Source organism: Amphiura filiformis, chromosome 15 (genome assembly GCF_039555335.1).
Source record: "Amphiura filiformis chromosome 15, Afil_fr2py, whole genome shotgun sequence".
In the NCBI taxonomy this organism is placed as follows: Eukaryota; Metazoa; Echinodermata; class Ophiuroidea; order Amphilepidida; family Amphiuridae; genus Amphiura; species Amphiura filiformis.
The window spans coordinates 63,090,636-63,116,931 of NC_092642.1; the positions used below are offsets into that span (position 1 = coordinate 63,090,636).

At 43.1% G+C, this 26,296-nt stretch overlaps 1 pseudogene; it reads right to left on the minus strand.

Moving 5' to 3' along the window:
- Nucleotides 1-9,989: 9,989 nt before the first annotated feature.
- Nucleotides 9,990-26,296, minus strand: part of LOC140171937 (arylsulfatase B-like) — a 41,077-nt pseudogene continuing 24,770 nt past the window's right edge.

Below are 26,296 nucleotides of genomic sequence, written 5' to 3' on the forward strand. Positions count from 1 at the left end.
TGAATATTTAAATATACCTTATATATGAATATTTAAATATACCTTTTCACACAATGCATAGGCCTAAATAAAATCATAGGCCCTGCACATGACAATCTCATAATAAAAACCTAATTATCTTGAAGTAGCAGTTAGGTGTGACTTGTACATAAATACTATGATCTGAATGTTAAAGCCTCTATGATTTGAAACAAGACTACTTTTGATTGAGGCCAATGTTTGTATATTAGATAATAAGCATGAATAATGTCAAAGGTCAGGCAACATTGCAAACACATAATAATTTGTGAAATGTGAGAAAGAGAGTGAGAGTATTATTTCCCAAACGAAAATAATACAACGCGAAGATATAATGACCCCTATTATTTATGCACAACATGCCACGTCTAAAATAATTAATTAAATCTACGATCCGAAAATATAAAACGGGGAACCCCCGTATTGATGCAATTAGCACATGTATATTGTATGCACTCCCAGTAATGTACCCGTGCTGTACACGCACCTTTGACCTCGAAGAAAGGCCATCCATCACCTTCACACGTAACCCACGCTGAATAAGCATGCACAGTGATGGAAACCATATTTAATTGCACAATAAAATAATTCACAACACCAAACTAATTCAGCTCTTTCTCACTTCCCACTTTATCTAGAAAGCTGAATTGCACACCATACTAAGGGCAAAAGGTATGCTGTCTGGTTTAGGACCTACGATTATAAAATACTATAATGAGAAATCATGATTTTGGAGGTGCATTTGAAACCATAAACGACAAGAATTTTGGATACAGGCGCTATGCATAACAATACACGTGCGAAACAATATGCCCCAAATCACCCAACTTACGTATGAAGAAAATCGTCCAAAACACATTTAAAAATTGATTTCACAATCTCAAAACCACCTCCACGCGTTCTATACACAATATCCTAATTTAATTTGGAACGATTTAATTCCGAAACAATTTTAATACTCTAAAAATAATAATTTTAAAAATACGACAAAGAAAAGCTGTATATATTCACCTGCAGCAAAAGATGAGAATGACACGCGGTCGCCCAGCCAGCCAGCATGTCGGATGCGCTGATTGGCTGACGGAGATAATTGATTGAATACGTACGGCGCGCTAATTGGCTGACGGAGATAATTGATTGAACCGCACATGGGCAGAAGCGCGGGTGATAATTAATTGAACCGAATATGCGCAGAGCGACCATAAATACGGGTTTATTTCTCCGTACAAGAAATCCCATTTAAAGGGATACACGCGACTTGGGGGGTAGGAAAATGAAAGGCGATTACCCAAATATAATATTATGTGTTGGCTTGATTTACCAATACCGTTTCACAGCCCCCCTCCCACAATGTGCCGTCCCTGGCACATGGACGCAAAAAAAACAAAACGGCATTGGTAAATGCTGCCTTATCTTAGTACTACACTACTCTACTCCTAGCTACATGGAATTGGCCTACGTCTTCAATCTTGAACTGCAGTCTTCATGGGTATCGTCTGTATTAGTCTGTCAGTTCTGACATCTGCGATGCTGGTTGTCCGTCATCATTAACCACTCGAATGTCTAATTGCTACCACCTTCTGAAGTATGTACGTCATGGTCATGGGGTTTGGTCAGTTCCTAAGTGGCATGCACTGGCAAGAAGAGACGGTTTGGTGGTAACCGTCACTCTACCCAGTAATCTTATTCAATTGAGAGAGTCTGGTGGTCCCACCACCTATAAATGTCTTCACTCGTCTATTCTTCTGACAAGTATCCTCACACTAGCAGCCACACACATACTTCCGGAACCATTGCACTGAACTTCCTCGTGCATACTCCTCCTCCTTGTGATTCACATTAACAGGGCACCACCACTCCTTGCTTTACGCATGATGATTGGTACGGGAAACGCTGACAGAACCAGAGGGAATGAAACTGTCAACTGGAGAGAACTGGAAGACCAATTACTAAACTCCCAAGGACATTCCATCGAAGCACAGACGCCAAAGGGACGGTCTCCCACTGGGAAGGATGATCAGTGCAGCATTTTATAGTAGCACAGCCCCAAGGGGAAAACATTCTTCAAGATGAGGATGACCAATACCACTCTCTCAGCAATGGCATTTTATCATCGTCCGTATCCAAGGTGCTAGTCGCCACACACTAGAGGCGGGGGAAGTTCTGCGCAGCATTTTATCACAGCTCCGTCAGCAAAGGGACAGTCCTCTACAAGATGAGGATGACCAATACCACTCTCTCAGCGACGGCATTTTGTCATAGTTCAGGCAGCAAGGGAACAGTCTTCTACCAGATGAAGATGACCAATACCGCTCTTTCAGCAACGGCATTCTATCCGTGTCCGTACTCATGGTGCCAATCGCCACTCACGTCTCACCCAAAGAATTTTTCCGTTTTTCAAGTCTAAGTACTGCCTGCTAGATAAATTACATACTTGTGTAACACTATTTTCACTGGATTCTTCTACCCCTCCCCTGAAGTTGCTTTTAGTGGCATTATTGAAACCGCTTAGGCTTCCGGCGTCGCCATCCCGGGTTTCACCGTGCCATTAGTCTCTCTGCTACTCCTCACTGTCCACTTCCCTCGACTTTCCCTAACTCTTCCTTCCGCTGTTCACTACTTCCCTCTCTTTTGCCCTCCTTTACCTCACCTACTGCTACTGTCCACTTCCTCGACTTCCCTAACTCTTCCTTCCGCTGTTCACTACTTCCCTCTTTTGCCCTCCTTTACCTCACCTACTGCCACCGTCCACTTCCCTCGCCTTTCCCTCACTCTTCCTTCCGCTGTTCACTACTTCCCTCTCTTTTGCCCTCCTTTACCTCACCTACTGCCACCGTCCACTTCCCTCGACTTTCCCTAACTCTTCCTTCCACTGTTCACTACTTCCCTCTCTTTTGCCCTCCTTTACCTCACCTACTGCCACCACCTTTTGTAGCACGCTCTCTTTCACCACCATCTACTCTCTTCGTAAGTCATGGTCATGGGAGTGTGGTGGCTCAGCTCAACTCAACTTGATTGCACTGGGATAGGACGGTCTGGACCTTTACTCCGAACCAAGTGTCCTTGACTCTACCAAGCTATCGTCGTCAATGTAACAAAGGAGTTCTATGATGTACAGACATCACCACCATCCAAATTTGGCACAACATTCTCTAACTCCTTGGACTATCATGGACTCCCTGTTGTCCTGACGACACTTCCATACTCCTATAAGGAAATAAGTGTGACGAGCCCCAAAGTACATTCTCCTGTCACGTCCGTCAAAAACACGTTATTTGAAGAACCATGCAGTCACGTTAACTCCACACTCAACCACCAAGATCACTGTTGAAGACATCTCCCAAATTATTTCAACCACACGTCTAATTTTACTTGAAATCACAACAACCTCAAAACAACTGAAAACACAACTGAAAACTGCAACAAAATTTATTTAAAACTCCTCCACACCTGACTACTCTGCATGGTTGATGACTTCTAGTTAGCTCTACTCTCTACCCATCTGCTCCACTGCCCTCCGGTACTCACTGCTCTACCATGCACCATTGGCCCCAGCTCACGCTCCATCACAGGGACCCCACACTTCCAAGGTTCCAAATTCAGTCCCTCGCATACTGTCATCCGTCCTGCACTAACAACCATTGGCTTACCACCCTACTCCTCTGTACACGCACCGCACCTCCGGGCAAGTTAGCCAACACCATGTAAGGCCCACCGGAATCTCCACCAACTCTCCCTGGTACCTGGTTACCACACACCCACACAAAAAGTCCCCAGGCTTAACATGAACACCTGGTCCTCTTGGTCTCAGACCATTATTTACTACACTGCGATCATGTGACACTGCAGCTCTCCTCACACCGTCCAAGTCAAACCCCCGGTACTGTAAGTAATCCCTCACGTCATCACCCATCCCCACCCAATAATAACTCTGCCTCACCACAGCCAATACATTCCTAATTCTTAATCCTCCCCAGCCCCGTTACACACAACTCCTCCAACACCTGCTCCTGTAGTCCCCCTGGTAACACAATCAACCACCTCGCCATCTTGCCATCCTGACTTTCCCATCTCCGGACCAAAACCCCCTCCTTCACACTCAATACCTCCCACTGTCTCATGTAACATTGCGGCACTACTCCCCACACTGGTTTTCTGCCCTCTATCTTCCCCTTCAACGCAGGGCCAATCACCCTATCTCGTAATTGCATGTCCCTTATGCTCTCCAAAGTAACTCCTCTCACACCTCCTTCTCCACTACTGCCCCCTCCCAGTCCTGATCTCCTCTCTGCACACTCCCTTTCGTCCTCCCAACTGCCTCCTTCTTCCTTAGCCTCCTATCACCTCCCTTGCTGCTCTGACTCTCTCCGACTACCTCAGTCGTGCCACTACTGACACTACTATCCCCCTCTACGGTCAACAGCCGAGACACACACTTTTGTCTCACATATACTCCTGCTGACACTGACCCCCTTGGTGGTCTATCAGCTGCCTGAGGGGCCCGTTGACTTTTGGACTCTACCTTCCATAGGGCAGTATCCCGCATCATCCTCTCAACTACTTTCAGTGAGGTGTCTATCGAGTCCATTCTCGCTTCCATCTCTGCCACCTTATTATCCACCGCCTCTGTTCCCACAACATGGCTATAACCCAATTTACCGCAGCCTCTTGACTTCTCTATTTTCAAGAATGACTCTACTTCCTCAGCTATACACACGGCAGCTTCCAACGTATCCGGCCTACCCCGAAACAGCTCCGCACGCAGTTCCTGATCACTCACCGCGTTCTTAAAATGGCGCCTCGCAATTCTGTCCCTCTCCAGTTTCTCTGTCCCTGGGTAGGCAAGTGCCATCAACCTCTTTATCTCGTGCCCTAAGGCAGCTAACTGTTCCCGTCTGGATAATTTTTGGAAATAACTCTCCTCACTCTCCCTAGGCCCAAACTCCTTCTGCAACAACGCCACTAGGTCCTCATAGGATATCTCTCTCGAATCTATATCATTTACGCTCAAAATCGCTAAGGCATCATCCTTACAACAGGTAAATAGCTGATACCTGGCCGCCTCCTCAGTCCACTGGTTATATGCCTTACACGCCTCAAAGTGGATAATAAAATCCTTCCACGGAGTCTTTCCATCAAACTCTAATGGTCTTTTCTCTGGCCTTACCTCGACTCCACAATCGCTAGACTCCCCATCACCGTGTACAGCAGGAGAACATGGGCCCTCTAACAACTTTTCTCTCTCCTCTATTTGGGCTTCCAATTCTATCAGTCCCCGTTCCCTTTCCTTCAATTCTACCTCCCATTTCTTTAAATCTGTCTGCCTCTCTCGGAACACCTGTTCACAAGTTTTCTTCTCGGTCTCAAACTTTGTGCGCTGCCTATTACTATTTACCCTGACAGCTGTCTCCTCCAATTCTTGAACCTGTCTGTCATACCCTGCCTTCTGAGCAATCAAATGTTCTAACTCCCTACTCTTCGTCTCCTCCCACACTTGAACTCCTCCTTCCCACTCCTCTCTCTTACGCTCCCACAACAATCGCTGATTCTCAAATTCAGCAATATCGCGCTCCTCCTTTTCTCTTAATTCTTGCACAACTCTCTCCTTTACTTGTGCTTCTGCTTCAGCCTTAACCTGCCTATCATGTATCTCTGCTATCCTCTCCTTAATTTCTCTTTATTCTCTTTCTTTTTAGCTTCTATCTCACATTTTTCGGTGCTCTTAATTCTCTCCCACGCTTTCATTTCTGCCTCAAAAGTAGCTCGTTGCTCCTCCAATTTCGCTATGTCAAGTTGTCTCTCGAATTCCCACGCCCTCTCTCTTCCCTCAATTTCAGCTTCCTTATCAGACACCCGGGATCAGACAAAGAACTCGTCTTCCGGTTCAACTCCCACTCCCGTCGATCATTTTGTATGTTGAGAATGTACATATCTTTCTCAAAGGCCGCTCGTCGCTCTTCCAATTCACTCTCTCTTTCTTCGAACTCGGCCTTCCGGACTGACAGGGCACTCTCCATTTCCTCGATCTCGGCCTTCTTGTCAGACAGGGCACTACCACTCTCACTGCTTTTGTTTTCTTCCCACGTCTTCGCTTCTATATCAACGGTAGCTCGTAACTTCTTCAATTCAGCCACTTCACGTGCCATCTCAACTTCCCACTCCCTCTCTCTTTCTTCAATCCTGGCCTTCCTTTCAGCCAGACTCGTTTCCCAGGCCTCCACCTGCGAATCAAAAGCAGCTCGCCGCTCCTCCAGTCCAGCTACCTCAAGTTCCCTATCACTTTCCCACTCTCTCTTTTTCTTCGATACTGGCCTTCTTGTCAGACAGAGCACTTCCCTCTCGTCCAACTCTCTTCTTCGTTGCTGGTTATACACCATCTGTTCATACACCTCCCTTCTCTCCTCTACGTTTCTCTTCTCCCAATACCCCGTCCATCTTATGCTCTCTCTTCATCGCATGCAACATCTCTAATTGAACACTGATCTTCTCTTGTGCCTCCCTCACAACATCATCAAGTGCTAACTGCCATCATCGTCATCCAATGGCCTCACATACGATCCAATTTCACCAGGGTCAGCTGTACTCTCAGCCACCTTAGTACTATCAGGGCCATCACATATTTTCTTAGCCTTATTATCACCCTCAATCTCCTCTGCCTCTCCTACTTTACTCCACTCTACAATGTCCACTTCCATGCCTTCTGAAAGTTATATGCCACTATCCTCCCCATCACTGTGCTCCAAATAGCGCCCAAAGTCCTCCTCTACTCCTGGTGGCATCTCCTCACTTCCCCCATCTCTATCTATCCTCTCAATTTTGCATTCCTGATGGCTACTCAAAGTCTTCTGGTGCCTTCTCCTACTTCTCCTCCCCAATCTCCTCCTACGACGACCTCCTCTACCTTCCTCCTCTACTCTCCCTGACATTGTAGTGCACCTATAGTACAGCTTATAATGCTCAATCCCACTTCTGACACCAATTTGTGGCGGGACGGCCGATTGCCAAGAGCAAGAATGTCTCAATGTGGTTTTTAAATAGAAACCTGGTTAGACTGTAACTTGGTATATGAAATGTCAGGTGGCCGGGTTGACACCAGTTCCCTAACAGGAACACGACAATTTTTGTATGAGACGTGGGCAAGTCGTGGGGGGCAGAACCCCACTGTCAGAGTATTTTTTTACAAACAGAAGCACATCTAAATAATCCTCCACGTAGGTCGTTCTCTCAATTATCCTCAACAATATAATATTTACTCCAGACTATAACATACATGACTCAGTCACACCCCTATACTTTAGCTTCCTACTACTTCCACTACCTCTGCAATGCTACCCAGCTAGCACCCTCTCTCATCTGCAGCAAAAGATGAGAATCAATAGGAAAAATGTGTTAATACAATTTAACATGAAAGGCCTACAAAAATGTAAGTTACTTTAGTACTAAATGAAAAATTGGGCATAGTAGCCCCGCTCAGCGCATGCTAATAGTAATGACACTTACGAACGCATGCAAGCATGTATTGGTAAAGTATCATCATAAAATCTATCAAAAAAATCCTATAAAACTACTTTTTGCCAAATGAAAATCTGGACAGCATGGCTCCCCTCTAGGTGCCGACCAGATTTTCGATAATACATAAAAAATGTCACACCTAAGGTATGCATCTTTATGTATCATCACCATTTCATAATACTCATAAAACAATATGATTCCAACAGACTGTGCCTATCATCACATACATAATAAAAATATACATGACTCACCAAATAAAATCCTCTCTTGTTTATAAAATATAAAACTCACCAAAAGGTACTCTACTCAGTGGATAGGCCCCAGACCTCCTCAATCCTCTGATGTCTTTTATAGGCATAAGATCGCCCCACGCGATATTACCCTTTACTCCGCAATCCTCAGGTATGTCTTAGGCATAAGATCGCCCCACGCCGATATTACCCCTTCCGGACCCCTTTACTCCGCAATCCTTTGGTATGTCTTTAAGGCATAAGATCGCCCTGCGATATTACCCCTTTACTCCGCAATCCTTTGGTATGTCTTTAAGGCATAAGATCGCCCCACGCGATATTACCCTTTACTCCATAATCCTTTGGTATGTCTTTAAGGCATAAGATCGCCCCACGATATTACCCCTTTACTCCGCAATCCTCTGGTATGTCTTTAAGGCATAAGATCGCCTCTACGCAATATTACCCCTTTACTCCAATCCTCTGGTATCTCTTTAAGGCATAAGATCGCCCTACAGCGATATGACCCTTTACTCCGCAATCCTCTGGTATCTCTTTAAGGCATAAGATCGCCTTACAGCGATATTACCCCTTTACTCCAATCCTTTGGTATGTCTTTAAGGCATAAGATCGCCCCACGCGATATTACCCCACTCCGCAATCCTTTGGTATGTTTTTAAGGCATAAGATCGCCCCACGCGATATTACCCCTTTACTCCGCAATCCTTTGGTATCTCTTTAATCACTAATTTTCATAAAAACATAGAAAACCTGCTGAAGCACTGAAAAACAAACCTCACGTGCACGGAACCATAACACATTTCTGTTGGAATCAATAATAAAATAAATAATAATCAATATACCATATCAATTCACCACATCTTTCCGTGAACGCTTAATATTCAAGCTTAAAGCCTCTATGATTTGAAACAAATTGTAATTTCGTTACAAGACTACTTTTGATTGAGGCCAATGTTTGTATATTAGATAATAAGCATGAATAATGTCAAAGGTCAGGCAACATTGCAAACACATAATAATTTGTGAAATGTGAGAAAGAGAGTGAGAGTATTATTTCCCAAACGAAAATAATACAACGCGAAGATATAATGACCCCTATTAATTATGCACAACATGCCACGTCTAAAATAATTAATTAAATCTAAGATCCGAAAATATAAAACGGGGAACCCCCGTATTGATGCAATTAGCACATGTACATTGTATGCACTCCCAGTAATGTACCCGTGCTGTACACGCACCTCGAAGAAAGGCCATCCATCACCTTCACACGTAACCCACGCTGGTAAGCATGCACAGTGATGGAAACCATATTTAATTGCACAATAAAATAATTCACAACACCAAACTAATTCAGCTCTTTCTCACTTCCCACTTTACCTAGAAAGCTGAATTGCACACCATACTAAGGGCAAAGGTATGCTGTCTGGTTTAGGACCTACGATTATAAAATACTATAATGAGAAATCATGATTTTGGAGGTGCATTTGAAACCATAAACGACAAGAATTTTGGATACAGGCGCTATGCATAACAATACACGTGCGAAACAATATGCCCCAAATCACTCAACTTACGTATGAAGAAAATCGTCCAAAACACATTTAAAAATTGATTTCACGATCTCAAAACCACCTCCACGCGTTCTATACACAATATCCTAATTTAATTTGGAACGATTTAATTCCGAAACAATTTTAATACTCTAAAAATAATAATTTTAAAAATACGACAAAGAAAAGCTGTATATATTCACCTGCAGCAAAAGATGAGAATGACATCATTGACATGCGGTCGCCCAGCCAGCCAGCACGTCGGACGCGCTGATTGGCTGACGGAGATAATTGATTGAATACGTGCGGCGCGCTAATTGGCTGACGGAGATAATTGATTGAACCGCACATGGGCAGAAGCGCGGGTGATAATTAATTGAACCGAATATGCGCAGAGCGACCACGAATACGGCCCGGGAATACGGGTTTATTTCTCCGTACAAGAAATCCAATTTAAAGGGATACACGCGACTTGGGGGTAGGAAAATGAAAGGCGATTACCCAAATATAATATGTGTTGGCTTGATTTACCAATACCGTTTCAATATCAATGTCACGTCCAAACAAATAGAGCTATTTATATGAAAGTCACAGAATAAGTAGGATACATGTGTGTTATTGTATTACACTAATTAAAATTAGATACACTGTACCCACCAAGTTTCATGCCCATACGACAGTTTTTACTAATTTGACCTCAGATGACCCCTGGTGACCCTGAAATGACCTTCCAAAATTTGGCTTTAAATGTTGACTGTACCCACCAAGTTTCATGCCCATCCAACAGTTTTTATTAATTTGACCTCAGATGACCCCTGGTAACCTCAAAATGACCTTCCAAAAATTTGGCTTGAAATGTTGACTGTACCCACCAAGTTTCATGCCCATACGACAGTTTTTACTAATTTGACCTCAGATGACCCCTGGTGACCCCCCGAAATGACCTTCCAAAAATGTGGCTTGAAATGTTGACTGTACCCACCAAGTTTCATGCCCATACGACAGTTTTACTAATTTGACCTCAGATGACCTCTGGTGACCCCGAAATGACCTTCCAAAAATTTGGCTTTAAATGTTGACTGTACCCATCAAGTTTCATGCCCATCCGACAGTTTTTATTAATTTGACCTCAGATGACCCCTGGTAACCTTGAAATGACCTTCCAAAAATTTGGCTTTAAATGTTGACTGTACCCTCCACGTTTCATGCCCATACGACAGATTTTACTAATTTAACCTCAGATGACCCCTGGTAACCTCAAAATGACCTTCCAAAAGGTCTGAGAAAATTTTATTTTACTTGTTACACATAAATTATGCAAATTAGGTACTTAATTACCATATTTTGCTTTCTCAAAATCTAATCAGGTCAAGAACCTCTGGCCCCGCTACTCCCCACCAAGTTACGTCACTGTACCCCATACGGATCTCCAGATAATCTGTTCACAAGGTTTTTTGCTTGATACGCATAAAATACGCATAAATTATGCAAATTAGGTACTTAATTAGCATATTTTGCGCTGAAAATCTAATCGAGACCCTCTGGCCCCGCTACTCCCCACCAAGTTATGTCACTGTACCCCATACGGATCTGCAGATAAGCTGTTCACAAGGGTTTTTATGCTTGATACGCATCAAATATGCATAAATTATGCAAATTAGGTACTTAGTTAGCATATTTTGCGCTGAAAATCTAATCAGGTCGAGAACATCTGGCCACGCTTCTCCCCCAAGTTACGCCACTGTACCCCATACGGATCTCCAGATAATCTGTTCACAAGGTATTTTGCTTATTATGCATAAATTATGCAAATTAGGTACTTAATTACCATATTTTGCGCTCAAAATCTAATGAGGTCGATACCCTTTGGTCATGCTACCCCCTATAAAGTTTCATCATCATAGCACTTCCGGTTTCAAGATAACACGTTCACAAGCTTTTTTCCGAACACACACCCCCACACACCCACCCCCGCCCGCACGGACACACACATCCCTGTCTGTGTTTGCCTCCAAACGTGGACATTGTGTTTTGCTATCTAACCGAGGACGTGTGTATGTTTTCATCGCCTAACCGTGGACTAAAATGGCGGATTTTTTGTGTGTATAATACGAAACGGAATTTTAGCCATCACCCTGCGGACGGTAGTTTTTACACGTGTGGTCCTCAGTTTCAGGCAAATAGCGTTTAAAGCATCTAGCATGCATTTGAGGTCTTTTGCAGCAGTTTGAGACCGAGGACAGTCCTCGGTTGGAAGTAGGTCCACAGTTTAGGGTGAAAATCTTGTGTGTGTCCTCGTTTGTCGGCAAACACGTACGCACACCATAGTGATTACTAAGTCTCTCCCTGAACATGTTCAGCGGAGACAAAAAGCAGTGTTTTCAAAGTTCCCAGATGAGCACGAGTACCCATGGAAACACAGAGTGCGGGAGCTGGGGGAAGTATAAACTTTGAGTTGATGTTGTACACCAGAGGATGATTTTTAAAAGCACTTCCCAACATTCCACTATGTTACCTGCGGTTAGCATAGCTGTGTGAGCGAACATGACACCACCACATGACGTACTGCAGCATGCATGGTTTAATTTGAATGTGTACAATTATATTTACATAAAAAATGCTGTGAAGATGCCAGTCGATTTCACATTTTATGTTATCTACAGAAGGTGTGAATTATCCTTTAAACACACATCACTTTTGTTCTGAAATCGACCAAGTAATAATGACACACGCACAATTCTAAAACAACATGTTTTGCACAGAGTTCAATGGGATTTGAAAAGTAAAGTGGCAGTTGAAACTCTAGTGATAACACTTTTGCAGTGCATGATGGGGCTTCCTTAAATCATCCTCTGGTTGTACACTGTGTGAATTTGATTCACACAGCACATAATGAGCATCATGTTGACACTGCAGCCATGTTATATCGTCTCATGCTTATAACACAGCTGAGAACCAATGAAATTGCTCAATTTTACTTAAGCATTTGATAATGCTTATTCTTATAAGGCTTAAAAAAGTTGATTTGCCTTTATCGACCGATCCAAAAATCTGAAAAACACGGTCGCTGTTTTTTTAAAAATTTGACTATAGGAAATGTCATATTTTGGATTATAATATTCAAAATATGTGTTTTATTTATGTTAAACTGTGGTATAAATGCATAAAATCATCAATTACTCACAAAGTCTGACTCAATTTCTGCATGAAAATTGTGTTCAGTCCTGTTTCCTGCATAGATTTGAATAAACTTTTCCCGTAGTATTTTCAATACTGAAGACGCGTACATTTGTAAAGTGCATAGTCTCTATTTCTCTGAAATTCTTTATGCAAAGTATTAGGCGTTACATCTTATTTTGCAGAAATTGCAAAAATAATAAATAAAAAAAAAATATATTGACCGACCGACCCAGGTGTTGGTACCTAAAGGGCAAGCCAACAATTTTTTATAGCCTTACATTAAGTCTCAATCACACCCACGGCCCCCAGACTCCACCATGCTTAGCTGGGTCAAGCCTTACATCAAGTCTCAATCACACCCACGGCCCCCAGACTCCACCATGCTTAGCTGGATCACAATTTGGATCTGGATTAGGCCACAATGGTGGCACCATTGTGTTATAGTAATCCTGCATGCGATCTAGGATCAGATCTACTACATCTGGATTTGTGTCCGACACATCAAACTTCTCGTGAAGGATCAGCTGATATATTGAATAACCAGACGCCTTTGTTGGGTAGTTCCACGGGTGAGATGGGTTTCAAACCTGATTCAGGGGTGGTTTCCACTGGGAAGCTCCTGGAGAAAGTAAGAAATAAAAAAATCAGAATTTATGCTAAATTTGTATCTTTAAACATATATTTGCAAAATATTCTGTTGTTCTTTTCATTGTTTCCAACCAAATTATGACCAATGCAAATTCAAAATCTGGTATTACAAGGATGGTGGAACAAAAGTAGCAGCAAAACTGGAAAAGAGCCAAGAAAAAGGTAATATTTGGAAACAAATCCATCAGCTATCTAAAACCATTTAAAAAAACTTTACTTGTACCATAATAGAGCTTAAATTGGTGAGGTACTTAGAACTTATATTGGGAAATTGACTTGTAAATATCAAGGGGTAGTACAAGAAGGCCCTACCTGCAATAGCTGCCAGGTGTACAATATAGAATGCAAACAAAAATTGTCAAATGTCTGTAGGGCAGCTATTTCAGATAGCCATCTTGCACGTTTGAAGAAAATCTACATCCTAAACCAATAGGGTTACCCTTACAGCAGTGGACGCCGTCACCAGTATTTCTAAAAGGCTGCTAGAATAAGAACACTTTTAATGCTATTTTCTTGCATACTGAAGAAGCCTGATTACATTTTTAAAATAGCCGAGTGGGAGGGTTTTCAATGAAATATTTTTTGTGTAAAAACTGAAGCATCATAATGTATAAAAAATATTTGAATATTAACTGTACATCATATACAGGGTGTCCCAGAATGATTTATACCGGGAAGGTGGAATTTTTTAGGTATGAACAGCATTTCTATTGGTCATATTGCTTTACATTTTAAGTTCTACATATATTTAGCTTTCTCAGATTTTGTAGATTTTAAAAATTGGACGTTTCTAGTAGAAGTTAGAGAGGATTGCGTAAAAATGGTGAATTGCAAGTTCTGACAAAGCAGCCTATTTTGAAAATCTGAAAATTGCTAACCGTGCAGCACAAAGTTATTTGGAAATGTTTATGCAGTATATTTGTTGTGTCCTGTTCTTACTTGTACTAAATAGTAGATATACTCGTTTATTTATGATGTTACGAAGCAATCCTTGTATGGAATAAAGGATTTGGTACGCTTGAGTGACCTTAAACTATTCTTTCTTTGGTGGCAGTTTTGAAGCCAATTATTTATAAACGTATACAGAAGGTTCGTCCGTAGTGTCACAGTATGCATTTATGTCAACAGTATATGGGCAAACCCGCAACTACTTAAGGAAGAAGATTAAAACTTACTGCGGGGGATCCTTGAGGAAGTTATATCCACTGTAATAATGACATTTTTGGGTAAAAATTAGGGTAAAAGTCACATAAAAAGTATGTTTTTCAACCTAAATATCTGATGTCATATTGAAATGTTTCACTTAATCCCATATCAAGAATTATTAAGCATTGTAGAGCTTACAATGCTTAATATAATTTGGTGTATTTCCTATCAAAGAATGTAGGATTGCTCCAATATATTGTACAGTGCGGCTGGACGATGGTGATAAAGGATTCATGTGTTATGATGCCTTTGCCCCGGCCTTTGCACTGTAAATTACACACATGCAGTTTTCGTCCCTTTTCAGTAATAGCAATGTCACGAGAAAACGAATCAAGCCATTTCCATGAAAGTTACAGAATAAGTAGGTGATATATGTGGCATTGTATTCCACTTATTCAGATTAGATACTCTGTTGACTATATATTTTTGATATTTTGTTCAAACACGGTATAGATCATTCTGGGACACCAATTGTATGCTGATTTGTGATACCCAATGGTGCTAAAGTTTATGTGGTTTAGAAAGCAGAGAATTTTATTTCAATTTTATATACGCCAAAATATTTTCTGAATTTAGCGGAAATTAACACTAAATTGATGGTTAAGATCTTATGTAATTTTTACGTAGGTCCCAACTAAAGATTACTGTTTCGTCTTTATGGGAATCTAATCTTTTAATATCTGAAAGAAACTTTGGGGACCTACATGGACTTCTACCATAAATTGCATAAATCCAGAACTAGATGGATCGCGGTTCTCGGATGTCGCGGTTTTCGACGCCAAGCGTCGACCGTGATGCCTCCACTAAAGGGAGTGATGTGGCACGTATTCACAAGTTGATACAAAGCTGGGTGACCCCCGATGACCCCAAAATGACCTTCCAAATATTTGGCTCTAAATGTTGACTGTACCCACCAAGTTTCATGTACGTATGACAGTTTTTACCAATTTGACTTCAGATGACTCCTGGTTGACCCCAAAATTACCTTCCAAAAATGTGGCTCTAAATGTTGACTGTACCCACCAAGTTTCATGCCCATCCAACAGTTTTTACTAATTTGACCTCAGATGACCCCTGGGTGACCCCAAAATGATGTCCAAAAAATTTGGCTCTAAATGTTGACTGTACTCACTAAGTTTCATGCCCATATGATAGTTTTAACTAATTTGACCTCAAATGACCCCTGGTGACCCCAAAATGACCTCCCAAAATTTGGCTCTAAATGTTGACTGTACCCACCAAGTTTCATGCCCATATGATAGTTTTTACTAATTTGACCTCAGGTGACCCCTGGTGACCCCAAAATGACCTTCCAAAAATTTGGCTCTAAATGTTGACAGTACCCACCAAGTTTCATGCCCATCCAACAGTTTTTACTAATTTGACCTCAGATGACCCCTGGATGACCTTGGATGACCCTGAAATGACCTTCCAAAAATTTGGCTCTATATATTGACTGTACCCACCAAATTTCATGCCCATACGACAGTTTTTACCAATTTGACCTCAGATGACCCCTGGGTGACCCTGGATGACCCCAAAATGACCTTCCAAAAATTCGGCTCTAAATGTTGACTGTACCTACCAAGTTTCATGGCCATATGACAATTTTTGCTAATTTGACCTCAAATGACCCCTGCATGTTCTGCTCTGCCTGGGGTCAAGATGCACCCACCCACCAAGTTTGAGGAACATGCGACCCCTAGTCTCAGAGAAAAGAGGTAAATAAGGAAAATGAGCCCCCTGACCTCAAATGACCTTTTACCTCAGTATATGACCTTGAACCTCACCCAAAAAAAGTAGCCAGAGTTTTTGACCATGACCCACCTATCCTGAAAATCTGAAGTCAATCCGCCCATCCATGCCGAGATATGGCATCCGGACGGAAGCACGGATGGACGGAAGGACGGACATTGCAAAAACAGTATGCCTCGCGGTGGAGGCATAAAAATGGTAGGCTCCAATATACTGACCCACATGTATATAGGAGTAGCACATGGCCCGGCGAGTGAAAATCAATATTATGTATTGTGCATGTATGGGAGGCCCATTGTCGGATTTCTGTATGTAGAACACACAGTTATCAACAATTGAGCGATATCAATACACATTAATGTTTTTAAGCAAATAAAATTCCAAAATATGGTACATTTTCTGTCTTTGCTTGTCACATGGTATATGTTGAAGTTGCGATTATATGTTCAAAAAAGTTTCAAGATGGATACCAACAAGTTAGGTGGCCGAGTGGTCTAAGGCGCTAGGCTCATTCAGAATTCACGATAGCGGTGCGGCGTGAGTTCGAGCCCCACCTCTGCCAAACTAAATTTCCCTTAAAAAAAATTTCATATTATGTTACGGAAATGTGGCTGGGAGAATTTATGTATGACGAAGAGTGGTGTGGGTTACATACCCTCTTAAATTGTCCTCACAGGGAGTGTGAATTTCAATCTGTTGTCGTGAAAGATGCAGTTTCAACCAGTGTTTCTCTCAGCTGCGGAGTACCGCAGGGATCGGTCGCTGGCCCGTTACTTTTCACCATGTACAGTGCCCCTATGCAAGATCTTATATCAGCACATGGTGTGCATACTATGGTGTATGCAGACGATACACAACTATATATGTGTTTCCACCCTGATGATCGAGCTCAGGCTATTGAAGTGATGGAAAACTGCATTGCGGATGTGAGATCATGGGCCGTTGCAAATAAATTGGTCCTTAATAATGCCAAGACCGAACTCATCCATGTCACTTCCCGCTTCTCGAACAGACCTGCTACAAACATATCGCTTGTAATCGGGGATTCCGTGATTAATCCTTGAAGTGGTGCGCGCAATCTTCCACCTGGGAACCAAGGGAGAACAGTGCCAGTGCATTGATTGGTCACCCCAGGTTAAATAAGAAATAAATAAATAAATCTAGGCGCTGTAATGGATTCTCACTTTTGTATGAAAGAGCACATCGACAGCATCTGTAAATCTGCCCTAGTTGCAATTCATAGAATCAAATTAGATACTATCTTGACGAGGTCAGCACAGCGAGATTAGTTCATGCATTTGTTACATCAAGGATCGACTCCAGCAACTCTTTATTATACGGCCTTCCAGATAGCTATATCTCCAAGTTGCAACGAGTTCAAAACACTGCAGCCCGGCCCGTCACTCGCACCTCCAAGTATCAACACATTACTCCTATTCTACAAGCACTTCACTGGCTTCCTGTCCAACAGCGAATAATCTACAAGATTCTTCTCATGAGTTCATCTGGCACTACAATCCTAGTCGCAAACTTGGTTCATCTTCTAAATCGCTTCTCTCAGTCACATTGTCGTCCAAGTATTATGGGCAAAGATCATTTGCGTTCGCTGCACCGTTTCTTTGGAACACCCTGCCACATAGCATTCGTTCTGCTAACTCACTGCACTCTTTCAAGCGACTTCTGAAGACACATCTTTTCATTGTTTGATTCATCTGTGATTTTGTTGTTATATATTATGTTTCAATTTGCAGAGGGTGGTGTGCTAGAAACCTCTCCCCTCAGCAGGGTGTTGTGCCACCCCCATTTCGCGTTTTAATAATCGGCATATGTTGTTGTCGCTGCAGGTCTCGCCAACTCCTTTTTAATTGTATTATCATGTTTGTTCATGCTGAGGGTGATGTGCTGGTAACCTCTCCCCTCAGCAGGGTGTTGTGCCATCCCGTATTTCACGATTTGCATTTCTTGTTATAATTTGTGCTGCTTTACTTATTATGTTTCTAGCTGAGGGTGACGTGCTGGCAACCTCTCCCCTCAGCAGGGTGCTGTGCCACCATCATATTGCTGTAATTCCATGCTGAAATATTTCTTGTTCTGTCTGTTTTGATCTTATTCGCCATTTAATAATTATTATGTTTTTATATTGATCATGTTGAACTTTGTTTTTGCTATAATGGACTGTAATATAATAAAGGTCTTGTGTTTATATTGCTTATTGTATGCATATGTTTGGCTACCATGCGTCTTTCACTTGGTTTGGGACCCTTTGCTCGTTCTTATTTGTTCTCCATTCCTTGTGAGGGATGCTTGGTGTAGAAATGTAGTTTGTATTTTAAATGATTCATATGACCAATCTGTTTCATGTAAACTCTCAAGGTTCAAAGCTCTGAGTGAGGAAGATGTTGTTGATTTGGTGAATAACTCTAATGCCAAAAGTTGTTTGCTTGACCCTCTGCCAACATGGTACCTTAAGCAACACACTTCTGTTTTTATACCTGCCTTAACACATGTGATAACTTTGTCTACAGGTATATTTCCAAATATTCTCAAACATGCCATCATCAATCCCATCATAAAGAAACAGTCTCTTGATCCTAATGATCTAAAAAATTATCGTCCTGTTGCTAACATCCCATTCTTGTCAAAACTAATTGAAAAACATCTTTTCAGGTGCATTAATGAACATATGGAAGAGCACAATCTAGGTGAGGAGCTTCAATCAGCTTACCGATCAGCACACAGTACCGAAACTGCACTCCTACAAGTTAAAACTGATATTATGTCATGTCTGTATAATCAGCAAGGTGTGTTCCTGGTCCTGTTGGACCTATCTTCCGCTTTTGATACGGTTGAGCATAGCGTACTCGTCAGAAGAATGGCAAATGAGATCGGCCTCTCTGGGACTGCACTAACGTGGTACAAGTCATATTTTGCTGAAAGATTTACTAAAGTGTGCATTAACGGTACTTTCTCAGACTCACAAGACATGAATTATGGACTCCCACAGGGCTCCATTGTTGGACCGGGCTCATTTAAGATCTATACCATACCTATTGGCCGTATCATCAGAAAACATCAAATGTCATTTCACATGTATGATGACGACATTTAACTTTATACCAGTTTTAATCCTGCGGACACATCTTCCATTCAAATTGCTCTTTCACGGCTAGCTACGCCACTAAGGAAGAAGGATAACAACCAAACACTGAGCTTATGTCGATAAGTGAAACACATTTATTGTATGATAACAGCCATGAGTTGGCAAGGAAGAATGAAGTGGTAAACTGAGCTCGTAGCCCAAAACCTAAACTAAGCCCATCCACCTGGGAAGGGAACCAACATGATGGCGTAACCACTTTTTTTTTTTCTCTTTCTTGATCTTATAAGTTCAAACGTGGGAAGAAAGTTCAAAACAGTACTTATTGGCTTGAGTCCTGGGTTGAAAAGCCGACTGAACTTTCGGCAAAACAGTCGCGACAATCCAACTTACGCGGCATGCAAACATATTTACAAAAAACACTGATTTACCACCGCAAATTAGCGGGGTTTTCTGTCCAACAAGAGTATACAAAAGTTATTTGATGGACTAGAACTCCATCACAAAATCCTTAAGATGAGATGGTATGTTGCGCTGGCGCCCTGAGCGCCTAGGGGTACATGGGATTGGAGATGGGTCAGAACCGTCCTCAATGCCACTGGTAGTTGGACCAACGGGGTTGGTGATTGGGGAGGTGCATGGAGCCTCATTCGGAGGAGGGTGTACAAAGTTAATGTCACTTGCACCATCACTGTGAAGATCAGAGCTATCATTGGCTGAGTCTATAGCTGGGGTTGACAGTTCCAGTGGGATGAGGGGTGGGACAGGTGGTTCTGGTAACCGCTCTATGGCCGTGTCTTCGTCGCTGCGTAGTCTACAGTTGGTCTAAATCTAGTCTCATGCGAGTACGCTGCTGAGTTGGGACCTTGTAGCACTTCGGACCTCTTAATGCGATAGGAAGCATTTCTTAATTGGGATCCCACAAACTTGCGAATGTTGCACCACTTGTCGTCGACAGACGTAATCAAATACCGGTTTCTGGCATGCGACTTGTCGCGATCTGAGTAAAGGTACACTAAATCGCCAATGTCAACTTGTGTCATGGGGGCTACTGTCCAGATGGTACCTTTGAGTGCTCACTAGAAGGGTGGTTGGATTTGCGAAGCTTGTGCTGCGACTGGATCATCTGTTGGTCGTGGATTGGGATCTGTTTATTGGTGAACTGATCACGCTGGAACCACATTTCTCGTGCTGACAGCCCACGTGACCTAATGCGAGAGTTCAAGTTGGCTGTGGCGAGTGAGAGCGACAGTTGTGTTGCAGGACCTCCTATTGGGTCGAGACGAACAAGTTCATCTTCTAGCTCACGAACTGCTTTCTCTGCAACTGGGTTCTTATTAATGTTCTTGATGCGACCTATTTCAATAGTCAGGCGATGGTACTTGAGAAGCTTATCCTGGGCAAGGCATGCAAAGCCCGGGCAGGGTCAGTCTTGCGGATAACTGCGGGTGGACCATCTAGCGGACGAAGCTCAATACATAAGCGGATCAATGCATCGCGAAGGGTATCATGGCGCTCATTATCAATAATGCATGAAGACGTGTAGGAAGTGGTGGTTTCGCGTAGAACAAGAATGAACTGGCGATTGCGTCTGATGACATCTGCAGCAAACGATATGCCTACTGCTTCTGGGGGGTCGCCTGTGGATTGGGTCAGGAGGGTATGGGGAGCGGTGCGAAGAGAAGCGCACTGGTGGCATCCAGACGTAACTTGGTCTATGGCTTTGTCCATGTCTAATGCATAGAAGTAACGCTGCATAACAGAAGCAAGTTGATGACGGGATGGATGGTCTAATTGGATGTGAAGTGCCGTCAGAAGACCATTAAGAACTTGGCGGGGCACAATGATGCACTCGCGTGTGGGAGACAGCGGTTGGTCACGATGGACAACAAGAAGTCCATCTTTGGCGATTACAGCAACATGAAGGTACCGCTTGATGTCTTTGACATTAGTTGCTTTCTTGGAAGGGCGTGTGCCTTGGATTAGGTGGGCATGGCTTCGCCTCAAGTCAGAGCATTCTTGCTGGATAGAGGACCAAGCTGTTCTGCTGGTGAACGGGAGTTTTGCATTGCCGGACAGAATGTCATGGGCTGATATGCGGAGAACTGTAGCTTCTTCCTCCCGTTTCACAAAGCTGCAGATTTGGCAAGTTGAATCAGTGCAGTCTGGGGCATTGCGACTGGCAAAGTCAGAGGGAATATTAGCGGAACCAGCAAGGTGGCGGACAGAGGCTTGATAACGGCCGACTGTAGAGAGAAATGTAGATACACGAGGACTAGCCGAGAACTCTCCGCGACAAAGTTTCTCAAATGCTTGAACGCAGGGTTTGCTGTCCGTCAGAATACAGGCATGATGACGTGACTGGATAATGTATGGACTAAAATGTTTTGTCGAGGCAGCAATGGACAGAGCTTCGACCTCACAGGGTAGCCATGTGGGTTGTCGAGCCCGTAACTTGGCACTAAAAAATCCAGCCAGATGTGGTTTACCATCACGAGTAATATAGAGGGTGGAACCAATACTGTGCTTCTTGACAGAGCCATCAGTGACAATCCACAATTGGTCATTTGGTTGTGGAAGAGTGATGGTATATGTGGGGAAGCGAGTGCTGCTTGAGCAGTTTGGAAGGCTGAGCGAAGGTCATCAGACCATGCTATCTTGTCTTTTGACTGGAGCCCAGCAACTGCTTCATCTAGCGGGCTGAGCAGCTTGGCACAATTGGGAATAACTCGGGATAGGATATTGAATGCACCAATGAATGATCTTAGGCCACGAACCTTCTCTGGGGGAGAACATGTGCTGAGGGTGGCCACCCGATGTGGACTTGCCTGAAGAGTTCCATCAGACCAGATCCATCCTAAGATCATGGCGCTCTTTGGACATATTACAGTCTTAGATGCAGAGAGACGTAGTTTACATTTGTATAGGGCTTGAAGAACTAATCTCCAATTATGGAGAAGTTCTTGCACTGTGTTTCCACCACAGTAAAGATCATCAGCGATCTTAGCGACAACACCTTTTCCAGGAGGTCACCCAGAACGCGACACATGAGCTCCTCCAAGGCAGTCTCAGAGCCAGGCATGCCCATGGCTGATCTTGTGTAGACGCGACTCCACGAAAAGGTGTTGCAACACCACAATATTTCATGGATTTACGGGACAGTGGGATCTGGTAAAAGGCACTTGTAAGGTCTGTGGCAATGAGATGCTTCCATTTAGCGATGGTACGGAGGGTTGAATCAACATCTGGCATGAGTGATGGTTGTGGTTTGCTATATCTGCCAACATCAGCAAATGCCGTAACAAGGCGGAAACCACCCTTTGGTTTCTTGATCAAAAAGGATGGATTCAAATACTCAACTGTAAGTCCAAGATCTTCAGGGCGGCGAATCGCCTTGTGCTTCAAGTTCATCGAACTTTTGTTGCAGATCCTGAAGTTTATCATGAGCATATTGGGGAAGACGCCCCTTACGTTGCGGTGGCTGTACGGGACCCATATTGACAACTGCCTCAAACGGGCCTGCGGCACCATTGTAGCCAGGAAAGGTTGGATCAAACACTTCGTCGTATTCTTCGAGGAGACTGCGAACTTTGACTGATCATCAGGACAAAGCGTATTGCCTTGATCAATGGAAACAGAGGCAGAGAATGTGGTTGATGGGTGCACATTTGCGGGGGCATGTTGTGTTACTGGGCTTGTATTCATAGTCTGGGGTATGAAAATAGCACGTGTTTGGCCAAATTGTTCATGGCGTTTCAGGATCAATGGGTCATGAGTAAGGTTGGGGATACGGATCTTACCAGCCACGCTGTGCACAAGACTTGGCTGAGGCCACAACTGGCTTGGACTGAGGGTCTTGGCAATGCAGGCATCCGTGCGGGGTTCAAGAGCAAAGGTACAGTCGTGCTCTGAAATATCTGGAGGGAGGTCAATCTCAATAAATTCATCAGGCCAGATGGTTGTTGTGCGGGTGGGTGCGCGTAAAACATGGGCACGTCGCACAGTGTGGTGATTGGAACGTGAGGGTTTACTTCCATAGAAGAACATGGTTCCATCACTGAGACTGATCTGGCGCTTTGCAGGTCGGATGGTGATATCATTCACCTCCATGAATGGGATTCCTGCAAGGACGTCCAACGTCCAAGTTTTGAACAACTAAACCTTCAAACAGGAAGGATTTTCCCTGACGAGTGAATGTGAGGGTTGTCTCACCAGTGACAGTTAATGGAGAGGAACCATCTGCTTGATGGGCCGACTGTGAACTTTTGTGAATAACGGCGTTCATGGACTTGGCAGCGCTTTCGCGAATTAAGTTGCCTTCGGCTCCACTGTCTATCGTGATCCTAGTAGTATGGTGATTGTAAAATGCGTCAAAGTCACGGAGACTGGCGGGTTTGAACGCGATGTGTGGCTGGTGCATCTGTATGTTGTTGGTCATCTGGAAACTGTTCCACAAATGCGCATGTCATGTCATCAGGATCAGGCTCCTCTTGCTCATCAAAAATGTTTGCAACTTGGCGTGCGCGTAATATGTACTTTCTGTCCCTATCTGGAAGAAATGTACACTCACTGAGAAAGTGGTGGAAGTCTGCGCGACCGACTTGTTTGCATAAGGGACATGATTTGGCGGGTTTGGATCTTGCTAGGGTCATGCGAGGCTTACCGGCTGGTGGGGCTTGGCGGTGATACTGTTGTGCTTGGGGCATAGTGGTTCGCATGGAACGTGCATTTTCTGATGACTGTAGTTCATCCAGAAGCGAGTCCAGCGCCTGTGATATTTCTGGCTTGATGGAAGCGAGTGTTCGCGACCGAGCTCTGTTCCATAACGTTGTTTGACGAGTCGGGTAGATCAGAATGAAGCAAGCGTAACCAGGTGAGGACTACAAAGTTCTCTAGGGAAGGGAGAGTTCTTCGTCTTCTGTGACTGCTTGACCATGGTGTGTGATTCCTCCACCCTGAACCAACAGGTTGTCCTCTACGAACGGCATTAATCGTTGGTATAGGTCTCCGGGCGTTCATCTGGGGTGAGGTGTATGTTGGCAAAGTCAATGAAGTGACCCCCAGTACTTTGAAATCCGTGAGTGGAGTCTGATAGTCTGCCAAATATCGTTCAGGGACTTTGAGGTTTTGACGATGGTGCTACGTGAAATAATGGGACAATAATTTGCAATTTGTCCTAGCATCAGGTCGAGCATAGTGCTCTTCTGGATGGCAGTCAGTCTTTTGGCTTCTGGAACGTCTGCACCGTCATTTGTCAATCCACGTTGAGGAGATGTCTTGGACTTTTTGCCCCACTCGTAACCTTCTACTAAGAAGGGAGCAAAGTTTTGGTCTAGTGAAAGGGTGTATTGCAAGTTTTGCTTCCAGTTTTCAAATGAATTCACAGTTTCAGTCTTGCTAAGGCACCATTGCTTTGGCGCATCGATTTGTTGTAGCCATGATGTCAGGTTTACACTCACGAGAAACTATAAGTCAGTGTCATTAAACAGCTCTGTACTAGCTGGCTGGTTGTCCACAAATTGAATGTGAGTGTTCTTGTAGCATGTGTTTATAAGCTTACCTACAGTAAGCTTAAAGGCAAGCAAAGTTATAGCACTGCACTGTACTTGTAGAACAGAGTTATGACTATGGAATCGTTTCTCAACGCTGCCGCCACGCCACTAAGGAAGAAGGATAACAACCAAACACTGAGCTTATGTCGATAAGTGAAACACATTTATTGTATGATAACAGCCATGAGTTGGCAAGGAAGAATGAAGTGGTAAACTGAGCTCGTAGCCCAAAACCTAAATTAAGCCCATCCACCTGGGAAGGGAACCAACATGATGGCGCTACTTGTATCTCCGAGATCAAACTGTACGACAATGAACATGCTCATGTTAAATGACACCAAAACTGAGTTTTTTGTTGCCGTGTCGAGAAATAATAAGCTCAAGATGCCTCCAGTTCACCTCGATCTTGGAACTGATATCATCCATCCTTCCGATACTATACGGAATTTGGGCATTTTATTTGACACGCACATGCTTATGTCACCGCATATATCCGGACTTTGTAAATCGATTACTTTTCAGCTCCGCAACATATCTCGTATTCGCCGGTTCCTGGACACAGACTCCTGTCATCACATTGTTAGATCTATGGTACTTTCTAGCTTAGACTACAGCAATGCTCTTCTGTTAGGATCCAACAAAACAGATATTGCCAAACTTCAACGGTTGCAAAATTGGGCTGTCAAACTTATTCATCACGCTGGCAAGCAAGACCATGCCACACCATATGTGACCGTCCACGGCGAATGAGCCGTAAATTCCTCCCCAGTCAATTTTGTTTTATTTCGTGTTTAAAAATAAACATCATAAACTTAAAAATGGAATATCATTTGACTTCAAACGATATCCAGAAGCGGGGTTATGGTTTGTTAAACTTTGCTCCTTCAACAAAATTATAGCTTTTTACGTTTTTACATGTGTCTCTTTTTCCACATTGTTGGCAATAAATATCAAACAGTCATAATTGGCGGTCATTTCAAATCATCCCCAAGTCAACGAGGTTTAAGAAAGTTCTCTCATTGTTAATTGTTGGTTATGCATACCTGTACAAAATACAATGCCTGGTAACCCACCACTTGAACAGGATTTAGCAATATAAGCAAACAAAGACCAGAGCTATTAAAAGTTCTATCGCCATCTATAAAGGTAGAAGCTTATTATCCACTTCAACAATAGGATTATTGATTAGTTTTTGACTATCGAAATGAGACGGATGTCGGGCCAGCTTAAGTTACCGATGAATCCGACCGTCGTACACATTTTACACCGTAACTCAGAATACAAGTTAGGGAATTTACGGCTCATTTGTGCTGCCAGGTCACATATATCAAGGCTCAATATTGGGGCCCCTTCTTTTTATTTTATTCATACATGATCTTCCCAATGCAATCAACAAAAGTAAGGTTGTCTTATATGCTGACGACACTGCAGTTTTGTTTAGTTCAAACAATAAGTCTGAAATTGAGCATGGTTTAAATCAAGATCTAGACCATATTTCTAAATGGATGAACACCAACAAATTAA